Consider the following 22,178-nt stretch of genomic DNA (forward strand, 5'->3'; position numbering starts at 1 on the left):
TTCGTTGCAGTGCACGGACTTCTCCTTGTGGTGGCTTCTCTTGTTGTGGAGCACGGGCTCTAGGTGCGCGGGCTTCAGTAGTTGTGGCTTGTGGGCTCTAGAGCGCAGGCTCAGTGGTTGTGGCACATGGGCTTAGTTGCTCCATGGCATGTGGGATCTTCCTGGACCAGGGGTCAAACCCATGTCCCCTGCGTTGGCAGGTGGATTGTTAACCACTGTGCCACCAGGTTGCCTTTAATTTTTATTCCTGTGCTCTCCATATCTGGTTTTGGTATCAAAGTATAATAGCCTCATAGAATTAGTTGTGGGTGTTACCACTTTTTCTCTTCTCTGGATGAGTTTGTGTAATACTGCAGTGGTGTCTTCCTTGAATGTTGGTGGAACTTATCTGGAAAATATCTGGACTTGATGTTTTCTTTGTGGGATGATTTTAAACTACTGAGTCATTTTCTTTAATGTTTATAGCACAGCTTAGACTTTTATCTTTCTTCTTGAATTAGTTTTATTAAATTATGTTTCCTAGGAATTTGTTCATTTCATGTTATCAAATATTTAAGCATTCAATTGTTGATGGTATTCTTTTATCTTTTTAATCTTCACTGTATCTATAGTTTTACCCCCCTTCTCATTCCCAGTATTGTTTATTTGTGCTTCCCTTTTCTTCATCTGTCTAGCCAGAGGTTTGTGTCTTTCATTACTTTTTTTGAAGGGTCAACATTTGACTTTGCTTAGCCTCTCTAATGTTATTTTTTCTCTTTTATGAATTTCTCTTCTTATCTTTATTATCTCCTTTACTGTCCTTTGGTTTATGCTGTACTTTTAAAATGAACATTTATCTTCTTAATTTGTAACATTTTTTCTTTTCTATTGTAAGCATTTAAGGAAATAAATTTCCCACAAAACACTGCTTTTTCTGTAGATGACAAGTTTTGGCATGTAGTATTTTAATTCACATTGAGTATTTTACATTTTCCATTATAATGTCTTCTTTGTTTTATAAGTTATTTAGAAATGTGTTTGTTTAAAATTTTCTAATATATAGTTTCATGATCATATGTGTAATTACTTCTAGGGTTTGTTTGTTTGTTTTTTTTTTGGCCGCATTGGGTCTTTGTTGCTGCGTGCGGGCTCTCTCTTAGTTGGGTCTTAGTTGTGGCGAGCGGGGGTTACTGTTAGTTGTGGTGCGCAGGCTTCTTATTGCGGTGGCCTCTCGCTGCAGAGCACGGGCCCTAGGTGCATGGGCTTCAGTAGTTGCGGCCCATGGGCTCAGTAGTTGTGGCACACAGGCTTAGTTGCTCCATGGCATGTGGAATCTTCCCAGACCAGGGCTTGAACCTATGTCCCCTACATTGGCAGGTGGATTTTTAAGCACTGCACCACCAGGGAAGCCCTGTGTAATTGCTTTTAACTTATTAGCTTTGTAGTCATATTTCTTTGACACTTATTCTTTTTTTTTTTTTTTTTTTTTGCGGTACACGGGCCTCTCTCGTTGCGGAGCACAGGCTCCGGACGCGCAGGCCCAGCGGCCATAGCTCACGGGCCCAGCCACTCCGCGGCATGTGGGATCCTCCCGGAGCGGGGCACGAACCCGTGTCCCCTGCATCGGCAGGTGGACTCTGAACCACTGCGCCACCAGGGAAGCCCCTTGACACTTATTCTTTAAAATATGTTGAGACTCAACTTTACATGGTAATTTTTTTTAATGTTCTTTTGTGCTTGAGAAGAATATGCATTCTCTGAATAGGATACAAGATTCTGTATTCATTCATTAAGGCCAAGTTTGTTAATTGTGCAATTAACATCTTCTAAATGTTTACTTTTTTTCCTCCAGCTTGATTTATACGTAATTGAGAGAGCTAATTGAACTCTTGTATTTTGATGGTGGATAACTAATTTCTCCCCATCACTTTTTGCTTTGTGTATTTCAGCGTTATTTCATTTTGAGTTTTATCAGGTTAGAGTTGTGATGTGCACCCGGTGAATGGAACTGTTGATCACTCTGTGGCTAGCTCTCTTCTTTGCTCCATGTTAACTACTTTTGCCTTAAAATGTATTTTGTTTGATGTTAATAGAGTAACCCTAGCTTTCTTTTCATTTCTATATACATAACATATCTTCTTTTTAAAATCCTTTTCCTTTTTTTAATTATTATTATTTTTTAACATCTTTATTGGAGTATAATTGCTTTACAATGGTGTGTTAGTTTCTGCTTTATAACAAAGTGAATCAGCTATACATATACATATGTCCCCATATCTCTTCCCTCTTGCATCTCCCTCCCTCCCACCCTCCCAATCCCACCCCTCTAGGTGGTCACAAAGAACCGAGCTCATCTCCCTGTGCTATGTGGCTGCTTCCCCCTAGCTATCTATTTTACGTTTGGTAATGTATGTATGTCTATGCCACTCTCTCACTTTATAATCGTTTTATTTTCATTCTTAACTTGATCTTAGGTTTTGGGTATGTCTCTTGTGAAAGCATTTAACTGTTTTTCTGGGTTTTTTTCCCTTTGGTGTAATCTGATACTCTTTGAACTGGCAAGACTAGGTCTTTTAATCATTGATGTGCTGTGATGACTAATATATTTGCATTTAACTTCTGTCTCTTGTTTTCATTTATTCTGCTTTTTGTTTCGTTTTCCCCTTTTCAGAGGACTGATTTGAATCGACTCCCACCTCCTCCATTTTTTCTGTCTTGTGACTGGGCTGTTGTATACTTTGTTTCTGGTCTTTCAGAGATTGCCCTTTACAATTCACCATGCTTACCTAAGCTAATCAAATGTAAAGTTAACTAGTGTTTTAACTTGCTGAACATTATAAGGGCCTTGGAGTATAGCTCTGATCAGTCTTCTTTTCACCAAATTTTCTTTTTTTTTCTTTTTTTAGTTTTCTATTTCTTCCTTCAAATAGACACAGGTCAGTGGTTAATCACAGGGGCTAGAAACCTACAGCCTGTTTGAACCCCAGCTCTGCCACTTACCAGATGAGTAAAGTTGGGCAAAGTGCTTAACTTCCCTGTGCCTCAGTTTCCTCATCTGTAAAGTATGGACAGTAAAAGGACTTTTTTCCTGAGACCAGGGGTTTTGAATGAGAAATGCAGTACCTATAGAGCATTGAGAACTGTATCTGGTGGTTAGCAGGTGCTGTGTAAGTGTCTGCTATTATTGTTCTTTTTTGAAAAGACAGTGTTTAATTTTACCTACGTGTTTAACAATTTCTTTTTTCATTGTTTCTTCTTCTTAGACTTTCCTTCTGAGTCATTCTCCTACCTGCAAAATATTCTTTAGAAGTTATTTTGTGAGTTCAGCTGGTTTTAAAATTTAGCTTTTGCCGTTTTTAGTCATCTTTGTTATTTAACTTTTAATTCTTAAAAGACAGTTTTTCTGGGTATATAATTCTGTGTTACATATCCAGAATAGAATTCTGTATTTTCTGTCAGTGCTTTGAAGATCTTAGTTCATTGATCTCTGCCATTGTTGCTGTTGAGATGTCTGTTCTCAGCCTGTCATTGCTCTGTAAGTCCCTGTCTCCTTGGCTCTGTGTTTTGCTAAAATGTACTCAGGTGTGGATTTGTTTTTTATTTATCTGCCTTGGTGTGTGTATATGTGTGTGTGTGTGTGTGTGTGTGTGTGTAGTGCTTCTTGTATCTGTGGATCTTTCATCAGTTCTGGCACATTCTGTCATTATGTCTTCAGATATTTCTTTTTCATTTTCTTTGTACTTTCTTTTGGAATTCCACTTAGATCTGTCCTCCTTTTCTCTTAATCTTTCCTTTATATTTATATCTCCTGGTGCCTCTGTACTACAGAAGCTTTCATGGGAGATTTCTTGAGCTGTTAGATCCAGTTCATTAATTCCTTTTTTGGCTGATGTCTCATATATTGCATTCTGTTTTAGTGATGAGGCTTTCCTTTTGTCTCTCTCTGGTCAATTTAGATAGTATCTTATTGCTTCCTTTTTTATTCCTTTAAACATTTAACGAATTATTTTATTTCTTCCTTCCTAATCTGGTGAGTTCAACTATGTTGTTATGGATTTTCTGCTTGTTGGATCTGTCCGTTTCTGGGAGGGGTGCTGAAGACTCCAGCTATGATAGTAGACTCATCTCTTTCTCCTTGCACTGCTGTCACTGTTTGCCTCAAGTAATTTGAGGCTCTCTTGTTAGGTACATACGCATTCAGGAGTACTACGTCTTCTTGGGGAATTGACTCCTTTATCATTATGTAAAGCCATTATTTATCCCTGATAATTATCCTTATTCTGAAGTCTGCTGTGTCTGAAATTAATATCGGTTCTCCCACTTTTTAAATTTGTGTTAGCCTGGTATATCTTTCTCAGTAGATGTAGCTTTTAACCTATATGTGTCTTATATATATATATATATATATATATATATATATATATATATATTTTATTTACCTGTCTTTTTTTTTAACATCTTTTTTTTTTTTTTTTTTCTTTTTGCGGTATGCGGGCCTCTCACTGTTGTGGCCTCTCCCGTTGCGGAGCACAGGCTCCGGATGCGCAGGCCCAGCGGCCATGGCTCACGGGCCCAGCCGCTCCGCGGCATATGCGATCCTCCCAGACCGGGGCACGAACCCATATCCCCTGCATCGGCAGGCGGACTCTCAACCACTGCGCCACCAGGGAGGCCCTAACATCTTTATTGGAGTATAATTGCTTTACAATGGTGTGTTAGTTTCTGCTTTATAACAGAGTGAACCAGTTATACATATACGTATGTCCCCATATCTCTTCCCTCTTGGGTCTCCATCCCTCCCACCCTCCCTATCCCACCCCTCTAGGTGGTCACAAACCACCGAGCTGATCTCCCTGTGCTGTGCGGCTGCTTCCCACTAGCTGTCTGTTTTACGTTTGGTAGTGTATGTATGTCCATGCCACTCTCTCACTTCGTCCCAGCTTACCCTTCCCCCTCCCCATATCCTCAAGTCCATTCTCTAGTAGGTCTGTGTCTTTATTCACATCTTACCCCTAGGTTCTTCATGACCATTTTTTTTCTTAGATTCCATATATATGTGTTAGCATATGGTATTTGTTTTCTCTTTCAGACTTACTTCACTCTGTGTGACAGACTCTAGGTACACCCACCTCACTACAAATAACTCAATTTCGTTTGCTTTTATGGCTGAGTAATATTCCATTGTATATATGTGCCACATCTTCTTTCTCCATCCATCTGTTAATGGTCACTTAAGTTGCTTCCATGTCCTGGCTATTGTAAATAGAGCTGCAATGAACATATTGGTACATGACTCTTTCTGAATTATGGTTTTCTCAGGGTATATGCCCAGTAGTGGGATTGCTGGGTCATATGGTAGTTCTATTTTTAGTTTTTTAAGGAACCTCTCCATACTGTTCTCCATAGTGGCTGCATCAATTTACATTCCCACCAACAGTGCAAGAGTGTTCCCTTTTCTCCACACCCTCTCCAGCATTTATTGTTTCTAGATTTTTTTTTACAACTTTATTGGAGTATAATTGCTTCACAATGGTGTATTACTTTCTGCTTTATAACAGAGTGCATCAGTTATACATATACATCTGTTCCCATATCCCTTCCCTCTTGCGTCTCCCTCCCTCCCACCCTCCCTATCCCACCCCTCCAGGCGGTCACAAAGCACTGAGCTGGTCTCCCTGTGCTATGCGGCTGCTTCCCACTAGCTATCTACCTTACATTTGGTACTGTATATATGTCCATGCCTCTCTCTCGCTTTATCACAGCTTACCCTTCACCCTCTCCATATCCTCAAGTCCATTCTCAAGTAGGTCTGTGTCTTTATTCCTGTTTTACCCCTAGGTTCTTCATGACATTTTTTTTTCTTAAATTCCATATACGTGTGTTAGCGTACAGTATTTGTCTTTCTCTTTCTGAGTTACTTCACTCTGTATGACAGACTCTAGGTCTATCCACCTCATTACAAATAGCTCAATTTCGTTTCTTTTTATGGCTGAGTAATATTCCATTGTATATATGTGCCACATCTTCTTTATCCATTCATCCAATGATGGACACTTAGGTTGTTTCCGTCTCCAAGCTATTGTAAATAGAGCTGCAGTGAACATTTTGGTACATGTCTCTTTTTGAATTATGGTTTTCTCAGTGTATATGCCCAGTAGTGGGATTGCTGGGTCATATGGTAGTTCTATTTGTAGTATTTGAAGGAACCTCTGTACTGTTCTCCATAGTGGCTGTACCAATTCACATTCCCACCAGCAGTGCAAGAGTGTTCCCTTTTCTCCACACCCTCTCCAGCATTTACTGTTTCTAGATTTTTTGATGATGGCCATTCTGACTGGTGTGAGATGATATCTCATTGTAGTTTTGATTTGCATTTCTCTGATGACTGATGATGTTGAGCATTCTTTCATGTGTTTGTTGGCAGTCTGTATATCTTCTGTGGAGAAATGTCTATTTAGGTCTTCTGCCCATTTTTGGATTGGGTTGTTTGTTTTTTTGCTATTGAGCTGCATGAGCTGCTTATAAATTTTGGAGATTAATCCTTTGTCAGTTGCTTCATTTGCAAATATTTTTTTCCCATTCTGAGGGTTGTCTTTTGGTCTTGTTTATGGTTTCCTTTGCTGTGCAAAAGCTTTGAAGTTTCATTAGGTCCCGTTTGTTTGTTTGTTTGTTTATTTACTTACGTACGTACGTACGTATATACGTACGTATGTACTTACTTACTTACTTACGGTACGTGGGCCTCTCACTGTTGTGGCCTCTCCCAGCTCTGGATGTGCAGGCTCAGCGGCCATGGCTTACGGGCCCAGCTGCTCTGTGGCATGTGGGATCTTCCCGGACCGGGGCATGAACCCGTGTCCCCTGCATTGGCAGGTGGACTCTCCACCACTGCACTACAAGGGAAGCCCCCATTTGTTTATTTTTGTTTTTATTTCCATTTCTCTAGGAGGTGGGTCAGAAAGGATCTTGCTGTGATTTATGTCATAGAGTGTTCTGCCTATGTTTTCCTCTTAGAGTTTGATAGTTTCTGGCCTTACATTTAGGTCTTTAATCCATTTTGAGCTTATTTTTTGTGTATGGTGTTAGGGAGTGTTCTAATCTCATACTTTTACATGTACCTGTCCAGTTTTCCCAGCACCACTTATTGAAGAGGCTGTCTTTTCTCCACTGTATATTCTTGCCTCTTTTATTAAAGATAAGGTGACCATATATGCGTGGGTTTATCTCTGGGCTTCCTATCCTGTTCCATTGATCTATATTTCTGTTTTTGTGCCAGTACCATACTGTCTTGATTACTGTAGCTTTGTAGTATAGTCTGAAGTCAGGGAGCCTGATTCCTCCAGCTCCACTTTTCATTCTCAAGATTGCTTTGGCTATTTGGGATCTTTTGTGTTTTCATACAAATTGTGAAATTTTTTGTTTTAGTTCTGTGAAAAATACCAGTGGTAGTTTGATAGGAATTGCATTGAATCTGTAGATTGCTTTGGGTAGTAGAGTCATTTTCACAATGTTGATTCTTCCAATCCAAGAACATGGTATATCTTTCCATCTATTTGTATCATCTTTAATTTCTTTCATCAGTGTCTTATAATTTTCTGCATACAGGTCTTTTGTCTCCTTAGGTAGGTTTATTCCTAGATATTTTATTCTTTTTGTTGCAATGGTAAATGGGAGTGTTTTCTTGATTTCATTTTCAGATTTTTCATCATTAGTGTATAGGAATGCCAGAGATTTCTGTGCATTAATTTTGTATCCTGCTACTTTACCTAATTCATTGATTAGCTCTAGTAGTTTTCTGGTAGCATCTTTAGGATTCTCTATGTAGAGTATCATGTCATCTGCAAACAGTGACAGCTTTACTTCTTCTTTTCCGATTTGTATTCCTTTTATTTCTTTTTCTTCTCTGATAGCTGTGGCTAAAACTTCCAAAACTGTGTTGAATAATAGTGGTGAGAGTGGGCAACCTTGTCTTGTTCCTGATCTTAGTGGAAATGGTTTCAGTTTTTCACCATTGAGGAAGATGTTGGCTGTGGGTTTGTCATACGTGGCCTTTATTATGTTGAGGAAAGTTCCCTCTGCCTACTTTCTGCAGGGTTTTTATCATAAATGGGTGTTGAATTTTATCGAAAGCTTTCTCTGCATCTATTGAGATGATCATATGGTTTTTCTCCTTCACTTTGTTAATATGGTGTATCATGTTGTTTGATTTGTGTATATTGAAGAATCCTTGCATTCTTCTAATAAACCCCACTTGATCATGTCGTATGATCCTTTTAATGTGCTGTTGGATTCTGTTTGCTAGTATTTTGTTGAGGATTTTTGCATCTATGTTCATCAGTGATACTGGCCTGTAGTTTTCTTTCTTTGTGACATCTTTGTCTGGTTTTGGTGTCAGGGTGATGGTGGCGTCATAGAATGAGTTTGGGAGTGTTCCTCCCTCTGCTATCTTTTGGAAGAGTTTGAGAAGGATAGGTGTTAGCTCTTCTCTAAATGTTTGATAGAATTCCCCTGTGAAGCTATCTGGTCCTGGGCTTTTGTTTGTTGGAAGATTTTTAATCACCGTTTCAATACCAGTGCTTGTGATTGGTCTGTTTATATTTTCTATTTCTTCCTGCTTCATTCTTGGCAGGTTGTGCATTTCTAAGAATTTGTCCATTTCTTCCACGTTGTCCATTTTACTGGCATAAAGTTGCTTGTAGTAATCTCTCATGATCCTTTGTATTTCTGCAGTGTCAGTTGTTACTTCTCCTTTTTCATTTCTAATTCTATTGATTTGAGTCTTCTCCCTTTTTTTCTTGATGAGTCTGGCTAAAGGTTTATCAATTTTGTTTATCTTCTCAAAGAACCAGCTTTTAGTTTTATTGATCTTTGCTATTGTTTCCTTCATTTCTTTTTCATTTATTTCTGATCTGATCTTTATGATTTCTTTCCTTCTGCTAGCTTAGGGTTTTTTTTGTTATTCTTTCTCTAACTGCTTTAGGTGCAAGGTTAGGTTGTTTATTTGAGATGTTTCCTGTTTCTTAAGGTAGGATTGTATTGCTATAAACTTATCTCTTAGAACTGCTTTTGTTGCATTCCATAGGTTTTGTGTAGTCGTGTCTCCATTGTCATTTGTTTCTAGGTATTTTTTTATTTCCTCTTTGATTTCTTCAGTGATCACTTCGTTATTAAGTAGTGTATTGTTTAGCCTCATGTGTTTGTATTTTTTACAGATCTTTTCCTGTAATTGATACCTAGTCTTAAAGCGTTGTGGTCGGAAAAGATACTTGATACGATTTCAGTTTTCTTAAATTTACCAGGGCTTTATTTGTGACCCAGGGTATGATCTATCCTGTAGAATGAGCACTTGAGAAAAATGTGTATGCTGTTGTTTTTGAATGGAATGTCATATAAATATCAGTTAAGTCCATCTTGTGTAATGTATCATTTAAAGCTTGTGTTTCCTTATTTATTTTCACTTTGGATGATCTGTCCATTGGTGAACATGGGGTGTTAAAGTCCCTTATTATGATTGTGTTACTGTCGATTTCCCCTTTTATGGCTGTTAACATTTGCCTTATGTATTGAGGTGCTCCTGTGTTGGGTGCATAAGTATTTACAAGTGTTGTATCTTCTTGGATCGATCCCTTGATCGTTATGTAGTGTCCTTCTTTGTCTCTTGTAATAGTGTTTATTTTAAAGTCTATTTTTTCTGATATGAGAATTGCTACTCCAGCTTTCTTTTGATTTCCATTTGTATGGAATATCTTTTTCCATTCCCTCACTTTCAGTGTGTATGTGTCCTTAGGTCTGAAGTGGGTCTCTTGTAGACAGCATATATATGGGTCTTGGTTTTGTATCCATTCAGCCAGTCTATGTCTTTTGGTTGGAGCATTTAATCCATTTACATTTAAGGTGTAATTATTGATATGTATGTTCCTATTCCCATTTTCTTAATTGTTTTGTGTTTTGTTATTGTAGGTCTTTTCCTTCTCTTGTGTTTCCTGCCTAGAGAAATTCCTTTAGCATTTGTTGTAAAGCTGGTTTGGTGGTGCTGAACTCTCTCAGCTTTTGCTTGTCTGTAAAGGTTTTAATTTCTCCATCAAATCTGAATGAGATCCTTGCTGGGTAGAGTAATCTTGGTTGTAGGTTTTTCTCCTGCATCGCTTTAAATGTGTCCCACCAGTCCCTTCTGGCTTGCAGAGTTTCTGCTGAAAGATCAGCTGTTAACCTTATGGGGATTCCCTTGTGTGTTATTTGTGTTTTTCCCTTGCTGCTTTTAATATGTTGTCTTTGTATTTAATTTTTGATAGTGTGATTAATATGTGTCTTGGCGTTTTTCTCCTTGGATTTATCCTGTATGGGACTCTCTGTGCTTCCTGGACTTGATTAACTATTTCCTTTCCCATATTAAGGAAGTTTTCAACTATAATCTCTTCAAATATTTTCTCAGTCCCTTTCTTTTTCTCTTCTTCTTCCAGGACCCCTATAATTAGAATGTTGGTGCGTTTAGTTTTGTCCCAGAGGTCTCTTAGACTGTCCTCAGTTCTTTTTATTCTTTTTTCTTTATTCTGCTCTGCAGTGGTTATTTCCACTGTTATCTTCCAGGTCACTTATCCGTTCTTCTGCCTCAGTTATTCTGCTATTGATCCCTTCTAGAGTATTTTTAATTTCATTTATTGTGTTGTTCATCGTTGCTTGTTTCCTCTTTAGTTCTTCTAGGTCCTTGTGAAATGTTTCTTGCATTTTCTGTATTCTATTTCCAAGATTTTGGATCATCTTTTCTATCATTACTCTGAATTCTTTTTCAGGTAGACTGCCTATTTCCTCTTCATTTGTTAGGTCTGGTGAGTTTTTACCTTGCTTCTTCATCTGCTGTGTGTTTTTCTGTCTTCTCATTTTGCTTATCTTACTGTGTTTGGGTTCTCCTTTTTGCAGGCTGCACGTTCGTAGTTCCCATTGTTTTTTTGGGTCTGTCCCCAGTGGCTGTAGTTGGTTCAGTGGGTTGTGTAGGCTTCCTGGTGGAGGGGACTAGTGCCTGTGTTCTGGTGGATGAGGCTGGATCTTGTCTTTCTGGTGGGCAGGTCCACGTCTGGTGGTGTGTTTTGGGGTGTCTGTGGCCTCATTATGATTTTAGGCAGCCTCTCTGCTAGTGGGTGGGGTTGTGTTCCTGTCTTGCTAGTTGTTTGGCATAGGGTGTCCAGCACTGTAGCTTGCTGGTCGTTGAGTGAAGCTGGGTGCTGGTGTTGAGATGGAGATCTCTGGGAGATTTTCGCCGTTTGATATTAAGTGGAGCTGGGAGGTCTCTTGTGGACCAGTGTCCTGAAGTTGCCTCTCCCACGTCAGAGACACAGCATTGACTCCTGGCTGCAGCACCAAGAGCCTTTCATCCACACGGCTCAGAATAAAAGGGAGAAAAAGTAGAAAGAAAGAAAGAGGATAAAATAAAATAAAGTAAGGTAAAATAAAATATAGTTATTAAAATTAAAAATAAAAAATAATTATTGAAAAAGTTATAAAAAGAAAAAAAATGGACGGACAGAACCCTAGGACAAATGGTGAAAGCAAAGCTATACAGATAAAATCTCACACAGAAGCATACACATACACACTCACAAAAAGAGGAAAAGGGGAAAAAATAATATATCTTGCTCTCAAAATCCACCTCCTCAATTTGGGATGATTCGTTGTCTATTCAGGTATTCCACAGATGCAGGGTACATCAAGGTGATTGTGGAGATTTAATCCGCTGCTCCTGAGGCTGCTGGGAGAAATTTTCCTTTCTCTTCTTTGTTCACACAGCTTCCGGGGTTCAGCTTTGGATTTGGCTCCGCCTCTGTGTGTAGGTCGCCTGCGTGCATCTGTTCTTCGCTCAGACAGGACGAGGTTAAAGGAGAAGCTGATTCGGGGGCTCTGGCTCACTCAGGCCGGGGGGAGGGAGGGGTACGGAGGCGGGGCGAGCCTGCAGCGTCAGAGACGGCGTGACGTTGCACCACCCTGAGGTGCGCTGTGCGCTCTCCCGGGGAAGTTGTCCGTGGATCACGGGACCCTGGCAGTGGCGGGCTTCACAGGCTCCCGGGAGGGGCGGTGCGGAGAGTGACCTGTGCTTGCACACAGGCTTCTTGGTGGCGGCAGCAGCCTTAGCGTCCCACGCCCGTCTCTGGGGTCTGCGCTGATAGCCGCGGTTCGCGCCCGTCTCTGGAGCTCTTTTAAGCAGCGCTCTTAATCCCCTCTCCTCACGCACCAGGAAACCCAGAGGCAAGAAAAAGTCTCTTGCCTCTTCGGCAGCTCCAGATTTTTTCCCGGACTCCCTCCCGGCTAGCCGTGGTGCACTAACGCCTTCAGACTGTTTTCACGCCGCCAGTCCTCTCCCTGCGCTCCGACAGAAGCCCGAGCCTCAGCTCCCAGCCCCGCCCTCCCCGGCGGGTGAGCAGACAAGCCTCTCGGGCTGGTGAGTGCCGGTGGGCACCTATCCTCTGTGCTGCGGGAATCTCTCCGCTTTGCCCTCCGCACCCCTGTTGCTGCGCTCTCCTCCGTGTCTCTGAGGCTTCCCCACTCCGCCACCCGCAGTCTCCACCCGCGAAGGGGCTTTCTAGTGTGTGGAAACCTTTCCTCCTTCACGGCTCACTCCCACTGGTGCAGGTCCCGTCCCTATCCTTTTGTCTCTGTTTATTCTTTTTTCTTTTACCCTACCCAGGTACGTGGGGAGTTTCTTGCCTTTTGGGAAGTCTGAGGTCTTCTGTCAGCGTTCAGTAGGTGTTCTGTAGGAGTTGTTCCACGTGTAGATGTATTTCTGATGTATCTGCGGGGAGGAAGGTGATCTCCGTGTCTTACTCTTCCGCCATCTTCCTCAACTCCCTACCTGTCCAGAACAAGAAGCAAACTGAATCCCGCCTGCCTCGAAAAAGAACTGTGGAATCTCGAGCAGGGGAGACATATGTAGAGCTCATTGGAGCCAATACTTTTCTTTGCACAGGAAGAAACTGAGGATGTCTCGTCCAAGGCCAAGGTGCTTAAGGACCGGGCGGAGACCCACACCCATCCCTCCATGTGTCTTTATATTTAAAGTGGGTTTCTTTTTCTTTTTTTTTGCGGTACGCGGGCCTCTCACTGTTGTGGCCTCTCCCGTTGCGGAGCACAGGCTCCGGACGCGCAGGCTCAGCAGCCATGGCTTACGGGCCTAGCCGCTCCGCGGCATGTGGGATCTTCCCGGACCGGGGCACAAACCCGTGTCACCTGCATCGGCAGGCGCACTCTCAACCACTGCGCCACCAGGGAAGCCCTAAAGTGGGTTTCTTGTAGGCAGCATATAGTTGGGTATTGTTTGATCCACTCTGACAATCCCTGTCTTTTATTTGGTGCTTTTAGACCATTGATAGTCACAATGATTATTGGTATAGTTGGGTTAATATTTAGCATGTTTATTACTGTTTTCTGTTTGTTGCCCTTGATCCTGTTTTGTTTGTTTGTTTGTTTGGTCTTTCACTCCTTTTCTGCTTTCTGTGGTTTTATTTATTTATTTATTTATTTATGTCTGTGTTGGGTCTTCGTTGCTGTGCGCGGGCTTTCTCTAGTTGTGGTGAGTGGGGGCTACTCTTCGTTGTGGTGCGCAGGCTTCTCATTGTCGTGGCTTCTCTTGTTGCAGAGCACAGGCTCTAGGCGCGTGGGCTTCAGTAGTTGTAGCATGTGGGCTCAGTAGTTGTGACATGTGGGCTCAGTAGTTGTGGCTTGTGGGCGCTAGAGCTCATGCTCAGTAATTGTGGCACATGGGCTTAGTTGCTCCGTGGCATGTGGGATCTTCCTGGGCCAGGGGTTGAACCCTTATCCCTTGCATAGGCAGGTGGATTCTTAACCACTGCGCCACCAGGGAAGCCCCTTTCTGTGTTTTTTTTTTTTTTTTTTTTTTTTTTTTGCTGTACGCGGGCCTCTCACTGTTGTGGCCTCTCCCGTTGCGGAGCGCAGGCTCAGCGGCCATGGCTCACGGGCCCAGCCACTCCACAGCATGTGGGATCTTCCCGGACTGGGGCACGAACCCGTGTCTGCTGCATCGGCAGGCGGACTCTCAACCACTGCGCCACCAGGGAAGCCCCCTTTCTGTGGTTTTAATCATGCATTTTATATGATTCCATTTTCTGTCCCCTCTTAGCATACTTTTTTTTCTCACTATTTTTAGTGGTTGCCCTGGAGTTTGCCATGTACATTTACAGCTAATCCAAGTCCACTTTAAAGTAACATACTGCTTTGCAGATATTTTAAGTACCTTATAATAACAAAATAATGCTAATTCTTCCCGCCTATCCCTTATATCATTGCTGTCATTCTTTTCACTTATAAATAAGCATACATAAGCATACAGGTAGCACACACATACATAATTGAATATGTCATTGGTATTACTATAATATTTGAATAAACTGTTTCTGTTAGATCAAGAATAAGAAAAATAAGTTTTTATTTTACTTTCACTATTCCTTCTTTGATGCTCTTCCTTTTTTAAATCTGGGTTTCTGACCTGTATCATTTTCTTCTCTCTAAGGAGCTTATTTTTAACATTACTTTTAAGGTATGTTTACTGTTGGCAACTGTCCTCAGTTTTTGTTTGTCTGAGAAAGTCTTTGTCTTTCATTTTTGAGGGGTAATTATACAGGGTATAGAATTCTAGGTTGGTGGTTTTTTCCTCAACACTTTAAACATTTAATTCCATTCTCTTCTTGTTTGCATGGTTTCTGACGAGAAGTCAGATGTAATTTTTATCTTTCCTCCTCTATATTTAAGGTGTTTTTTTCCCTCTGGCTTCTTTCAGGATTTTTTTTTTTTTATATTTGATATTCTGTAGTTTGAAAATGATGCCTATGTATGGAGTTTTTTTTTTTTTTTGCAATTTATCCTGCTTGGTGTTCTCTGAACTTCCTGCATGTGGGTTTTGTTGTCTGACAGTAATTTGGGGGAAAATCAGTCATTAATGTTTCAAACATTTCTTCTGTTCTTTCTGTCTTTCTTCTCTTTCTGCTATTCCTATTACATGTATGTTACAGTTTGGTAGTTGTCCCTTAGTTCTTGGATATTTTGTTTTTTCCAATATTTTTTTCTGTTTGCTTTTCAGTTTTGGAGGTTTCTACTGAGATATCCTCAAGGCCAGAGATTCTTACTTCAGCCATGTCCAGTCTACTAAGAAGTCTGTCAAAGGCATTCTTCATTTTTGTTAGTGTTTTTGATCTCTAGTACTTCTTTTTGGTTCTTTCTTAGAATTTCCATCTCTCTGCTTACATTGCCATATGTTCTTTCACTCTGTCTGCTTTATCCATTAGAGCCCTTAGCATATTAATCATAGTCCTTTTAAATTCCTGGTATGATAATTCCAACATCTCTGCCGTTTCTCTGTCTTGATATGATGCTTGCTCTGTCTGTTTAAACTGTGTTTTCTGCCTTTTTAGTATATCTTGTAAGTTTTTCTTTATACCTGGACATGATGTACTGGTTAAAAGGAACTGCTGTAAGTGGGCCTTTAGTAATGTGGTGGTTAAGGTGTGGGGTTGGGAGAGGCGTTCTATAGTCCTGTGATTATGTCTCAGCTGTGTGTGTGTGTGTGTGTGTGTGTGTGTGTGTGTGAGTGAACATAAGTTTTTTTTTTATTGTGAAAAATGTATAACATGAAACTTACCATCTTAACCATTTCTAGTGTACAGTTCCATAATGTTAAGTACATTCACACTGTTTTACGATCAATCTCCAGAACTTCATCTTGTAAAACCAAAACTCTGTACCTGTTAAACAATGACTCCCCATTCCTCCCGCCCCATAACTCCTGGCAGTGACTGTTCTCTGTTTCTACGGATTTGACTACTTCTAGATAGGTCATATAAATGGAGTACACAGTATTTGTCTTTTTGTGACTGGCTTATTTCACTTGGCATAACATTCTCAATGTTCATCCACGTTGTAGTGTGTGTCAGAATTTCTTTCCTTTTTAAGGCTAAATAATATGTTTTTGTATGTATGTACCACATTTTGTTTATTTATTCATCTGATGATGGGCACTTGCTTTGCTTCCACCTCTTGGCAGTTGTAAATAATGTTGCTGTGAACATCGGTGTGCAAACATCTCTTCAAGATCCTGCTTTCAGTTCTTCTGGGTGTATATCCAGAAGTGGAATTGCTAGATCATATGGTTGTATTTTTTTTTTTTGAGGAGACTCCATATTCCATAGCAGCTATACCATTTTGCAGTCCTGTCAGCAGTACATAAGGGTTCCAATTTCTCCACATCCTTGTCAATGTTTTTTTCTATACTAACCATCCTAATGAGTGTGAGGTGAGATCTCACTGTGGTTTTGTGTGTAAAGAGTTCTCATACTAGCACTCTTCTGAGTTTCTCCAGAGCACTGTATTCTCTTGGTCTTAGCCATGGTCTGAGCACATGCTCTCCATTTGCTTGGAATCCTCCCCTTACCTCCACTATCCCTGACATTGTGGATTTCACATCTACTCTTCCTTCAGGTTGCAGCTTTCAGAACACCGTGCACCAGTCCTTTGTAGCTTTTGTCAGAGCCATAATCATTTGATTAATATCTGATCTTCATCACTGAACTGTAGGCTCCTTGAAGGTAGGACCACATCTCTACTTGCTCACTCTTGTCTTTTTAGCACCCAGCTTAGAGCCTGGTACATAACAGTAGCAACATTAATAATAATCACTAACACTGTGTAGCATTTATTCTGTGCCAGCCACTGTTTTTCAAAATTAATATGTAATTTGCTTACAGTAAATTCACCCCTTGTAGTGTACAGTTCTGTGCATTTTGAGACGCGTTAACAGTTGTGTAACCACTACCATATCAACATATGGAGCAGTTTCATCACTTCCAAAAGGTTCCCTGTGCCCCTTCTCCCCCTTTTTTTCCCTGAGTTTCTTTATTTTTTCTTCCAACATTATTGAAGCATAATTGACATATAACATTGTGTAAGTTTAAGGTGTACAGCAATGACTTGATACACTTACATATTGCAAAATGATTACCATAGTAGGGTTACTTAACACCTCCATCACCTCTCATAATTAGCATTTCTTTTTTGTGGTGACATTTAAGATTTACCCTCTTAGCAACTGTCAGGTATATAATAGAGTGTCGTTAACCATAATCCCTATGCTGTATGTGACATCCCCAGAACTCCGGGTCTCAGTCTTGTGGTGCGCCTTTGCCTCTGGGCCATCCTCATGTATTTTTCTCAGTTTCCCCGCCCCCTCTTAGTTGGGACAGGTTGGCCGGAGTGGGCTGGAGTTGGGTGTGTCTCTGCTCCCAGCTCACTTCTGCTCTTATGAAATACTGATTTGTTAGGCCCTGCTTAAATTGTTTTTCTTGAGGGCAGACCCTGTTAAGAAGAGTGGAATGCTCTGCTGTATTTCGAAATGATTGCTTTTCCCCTGCCAGAAGCGAGGGTTACTGTGAGGACCTGCTGAGCTCCTGGAGGTAAAACTCACCAAAGTGGGTCCCCCTGAGGCTTTTATCTTTCAGACTTGCTCACTCTGGGCCTCCGACAGTTCATCATTTACAGTTCAGGTTTCCCTGGGTCCCAGTTGGGAATGTTTTCTGAAGACAAGGTGTGCACTTACTCCACCCCAGCACCGTTATGCTGGGAGTTTGGGGCAGCTTTAGTTTTCTCCGTGGGCCCTGCTGAACGTGCCATTCAGGTTCAGTCTATCCACTGTGAGGTTGGACCAGAGTTTGGATACCTGATAGCATGACCCACTGTCTGGTTTGCCCAGGACTGAGGAGTTTCCTGGGATGTGGGACCTTCAGTGCTAAAACTGACACAGTTCTGAGGAAACTGGGACAGTTCGGCACCCAATTCTGATTCCACTGCTTATATCAGCATTTGTCCAGCAGTTCTGAACAAATATGTATCTTATGTCTGCATTTGCTGGATAATTCCGGTTTTCTCCTTTGTGTGTGTGTGTGTGTGTGTGTGTGTGTGTGTGTGTGCGCGCCTTCCTCAAGATATTTCTCATACTTTCCTGCAACTCCAGCACAAACTACGTTTGTTGTAATTTACTCAAGATCTAGTTATATAGTAGTGGGCAGGCCCTTCAGAGCATCCTGGGAGCTTAACCTGTAATTTCACTTTTTTCTTTTGGTATTCAGAACATGTTACCGTGTCACTCCCAAGTAGCCTACAATATAATTGCTGGTGGTTGCATATTTTTTCTGCTTTATGTGTGTACCAGCATTTATTGAACCAGTATCCTGTTTGAACATAAAGGTTATTTAAGATTTTTCCTTTATAAAAATGCTGTGGTGGAAACCCTTATAGCTAAATCTTTGCACAATCCAAGATTATTTCCTTATGATAAACTTCCAGAAGTAGAATTGCTGAATCAAACTGTTTGTAACATTATAAGTCTTTTGAATTATATCACCACATTGGTCTCACATTTCTCTACACACTACGTGACACTAGGAATGATCATTTCTTTCAGTCCTTGTCACTTTGATAAATGAGATGCTCTCCTTTTCTAGTTAAGGCACATGACTTTTGAAACCAGTGAGTCCTGTATATAGCACGACAGTATTTTTTGTTTCATTTTGTTTTTTGATTTTTTTTCAATATCTTTATTGGAGTATAATTGCCTTGCAATGCTGAGTTAGCTTCTGCTGTATAACAAAGTGAGTCAGCCATACGTTTACACATATCCCCATATCCTCCCCTCCCTCTTGCGTCTCCCTCCCACCCTCCCTATCCCACCCCTCTAGGTGGACACAAAGCCCCAAGCTGATCTCCCTGTGCTATGTGGCTGCTTCCCACCAGCCATCCATTCTACATTTGGTAGTGTATATATGCCCATGCCACTCTCTCACCTTGTCCCAGCCCAGCCCTCCCGCTCCGTGTGTCCTCAAGTCCACTCTCCACATCTGCGTCTTTATTCCTGTCCTGCCCCTAGGTTCTTCACAATCATTTTTTCTTTTTTTTAGAGTCCATATATATGTGTTAGCATATGGTGTCTGTTTTTCTCTTTCTGACTGACTTCACTCTATATGACAGACTCTAGGTCCATCCACCTAACTACAAATAACTCAATTTCATTTCTTTTTATGGCTGAGTAATATTCCATTGTATATATGTGCCACATCTTCTTTATCCATTCATCTGTCGATGGGCACTTAGGTTGCTTCCATGTCCTGGCTAGTGTAAGTAGTGCTGCAGTGAACATTGTGGTACATGACTAATTTTGAATTACGGTTTTCTTAGGGTATATGCCCAGTAGTGGGCTTGCTGGGTCGTATGGTAGTTCTGTTTTTAGTTTTTTAAGGAACCTCTCCATACTGTTCTCCATAGTGGCTGTATCATTTTACATTCCCACCAACAGTGCAAGAGTGTTCCCTTTCCTCCACACTTTCTCCAGCATTTATTATTTGTAGATTTTTTGATGATGACCATTCTGACTGGTGTGAGGTGATACCTCATTGTAGTTTTGATTTGCATTTCTCTAATGATTAGTGATGTTGAGCATTCTTTCATGTGTTTGTTGGCTGGCAATCTGTATATCTTCTTTGGAGAAATGTCTCTTTAGGTCTTCTGCCCATTTTTGGATTGGGTTGTTTGTTTTTCTGATATTGAGCTGCATGAGCTGCTTCTGTATTTTGGAGATTAATCCTTTGTCAGTTGCTTCATTTGCAAATATTTTCTCCCATTTTGAGGGTTGTCTTTTGGTCTTGTTTCTGGTTTCCTTTGCTCTGCAAAAGCTTTTAAGTTTTATTAGGTCCCATTTGTTTATTTTTGTTTTTATTTCCCTTTCTCTAGGAGGTGGGTCAAAAAGGATCTTGTTGTGATTTATGTCATAGAGTGTTCTGCCTATGTTTTCCTCTAAGAGTTTTATAGTGTCTGGCCTTATATTTAGGTCTCTAATCCATTTTGAGTTTATTTTTGTGTATGGTGTTAGGGAGTGTTCTAATTTCATTCTTTTACTTGTAGCTGTCCAGTTTTCCCAGCACCACTTATTGAACAGACTGTCTTTTCTCCATTGTGTATTCTTGCCTCCTTTATCAAAGATAAGGTGACCATATGTGTGTGGGTTTATCTGGGCTTCCTATCCTGTTCCATTGATCTATCTTTCTGTTTTTGTGCCAGTACCATACTGTCTTTGTGATTACTGTAGCTTTGTAGTATAGTCTGAAGTCAGGGAGCCTGATTCCTCCAGCTCCGTTTTTCTTTCTCCAGATTGCTTTGGCTATTTGGGATCTTTTGTGTTTCCATACAAATTGTGAAATTTTCTGTTCTAGTTCTGTGAAAAATGCATTTGGTAGTTTGATAGGGATTGCATTGAATCTATAGATTGTTTTGGGTAGTATAATCATTTTCACAATGTTGATTCTTCCAATCCAAGAACATGGTATATCTCTCCATCTGTCTGTATCATCTTTAGTTTCTTTCATCAGTGTCTTATAGATTTCTTCATACAGGTCTTTTGTCTCCTTAGGTAGGTTTATTCCTAGGTATCTTATTTTTTTCGTTGCAGTGGTAAATGGGAGTGTTTCCTAAATTTCTCTTTCAGGTTTTTCATCACTAGTGTATAAGAATGCAAGAGATTTCTGTGCACTAATTTTGTATCCTGCTGCTTTACCAAATTCATTGATTAGCTCTAGTAGGATTCTCTATGGATAGTGTCATGTCATCTGCAAACAGTGACAGTTTTACTTCTTCTTTCCGATTTGGATTCCTTTGATTTCTCTTTCTTCTCTGATTGCTGTGGCTAAAACTTCCAAGACTATGTTTGAATGATAGTGGTGAGAGTGGGCAACCTTGTCTTGTTCCTGATCTCAGTGGAAATGGTTTCACTTTTTCACCATTGAGAACGATGTTGGCTGTGGATTTGTCACATATGGCCTTTATTATGTTGAGGTAAGTTCCCTCTATGCCTACTTTCTGGAGCGTTTTTATCATAAATAGGTGTTGAATTTTGTTGAAAGCTTTTTCTGCATTTATTGAGATGATCATATGGTTTTTCTTCTTCAGTTTGTGATTATGGTTTATCACATTGATCAATTTGCATATATTGAAGAATCCTTGCATTCGTGGGGTAAGCCCCACTTGTTCAGGGTGTATGATCCTTTTAATGTGCTGTTGGATTCTGTTTGCTAGTATTTGTTGAGGATTTTTGCATCTATGTTCATCAGTGATATTGGCCTGTAGTTTTCTTTTTTTGTGACATCTTTGTCTGGTTTTGGTATCAGGGTGATGGTGGCCTCGTAGAATGAGTCTAGGATTGTTCCTCCCTCAGCTATATTTTGGAGGAGTTTGAGAAGGATAGGTGTTAGCTCTTCTCTAAATGTTTGATAGAATTCGCCTGTGAAGCCACCTGGTCCTGGGCTTTTGTTTGTTGGAAGATTTTTAATCACCGTTTCAATACCAGTGCTTGTGATTGGTCTGTTTATATTTTCTATTTCTTCCTGGTTCAGTCTTGGAAGGGTGTGGTTTTCTAAGTATTTGTCCATTTCTTCCAGGTTGTCCATTTTATTGGCATAGAGTTGCTTGTAGTAATCTCTCATGATCCTTTGTATTTCTGCAGTGTCAGTTGTTACTTCCCCTTTTTCATTTCTAATTCTATTGACTTGAGTCTTCTCCCTTTTTTTCTTGATGAGTCTGGCTAAAGGTTTATCAATTTTGTTTATCTTCTCAAAGAACCAGCTTTTAGTTTTATTGATCTTTGCTATTGTTTCCTTCATTTCTTTTTCATTTATTTCTGATCTGATCTTTATGATTTCTTTCCTTCTGTTGACTTGGAGGGATTTTTTGTTCTTCTTTCTCTGATTGCTTTAGGTGTAAGGTTAGGTTGTTTATTTGAGATTTTTCTTGTTTCTTGAGGTAGGATTGTATTGCTATAAGCTTCCCTCTTAGAACTGCTTTTGCTGCATCCCATAGGTTTTGGGTCATTGTGTTTTCAATGTGATTTGTTTCTAGGTATTTTTTTATTTCCTCTTTGACTTCTTCAGTGATCTCTTGGTTATTTAATAGTGTATTGTTTAGCCTCAATATGTTTGTATTTTTTACAGTTTTTTTTCTGTAATTGATATCTAGTCTTATAGTGTTGTGGTCAGAAAAGATACTTGATATGATTTCAATTTTCTTAAGTTTACAAAGGCTTGATTTGTGACCCAAGGTATGATCTATCCTGGAGAATGTTCCATGGGCACTTGAGAAGAAGGTGTATTCTGTTGTTTTTGGAT

The 22,178-nt window shown here is 40.3% G+C and overlaps 1 protein-coding gene across 2 annotated transcripts in view; it reads left to right on the top strand.

The window, feature by feature from the left end:
* TULP4 (TUB like protein 4) overlaps positions 1-22,178 on the top strand; it is a 237,084-nt gene that overhangs the window by 40,295 nt on the left and 174,611 nt on the right. Inside the window, exon 1 of one of the 2 annotated variants that reach the window (XM_081251479.1) lies at positions 12,242-12,409. The exons of the other annotated variant lie outside the window; for it this stretch is intronic. The gene's annotated coding sequence lies outside the window, so the exon portion shown is untranslated. Of the gene's footprint in view, positions 1-12,241; positions 12,410-22,178 lie in introns of those variants that run through there. 2 annotated transcript variants of the gene reach the window in all.

Source organism: Mesoplodon bidens (genome assembly GCF_964165515.1).
Source record: "Mesoplodon bidens genome assembly, chromosome: 12".
In the NCBI taxonomy this organism is placed as follows: Eukaryota; Metazoa; Chordata; class Mammalia; order Artiodactyla; family Ziphiidae; genus Mesoplodon; species Mesoplodon bidens.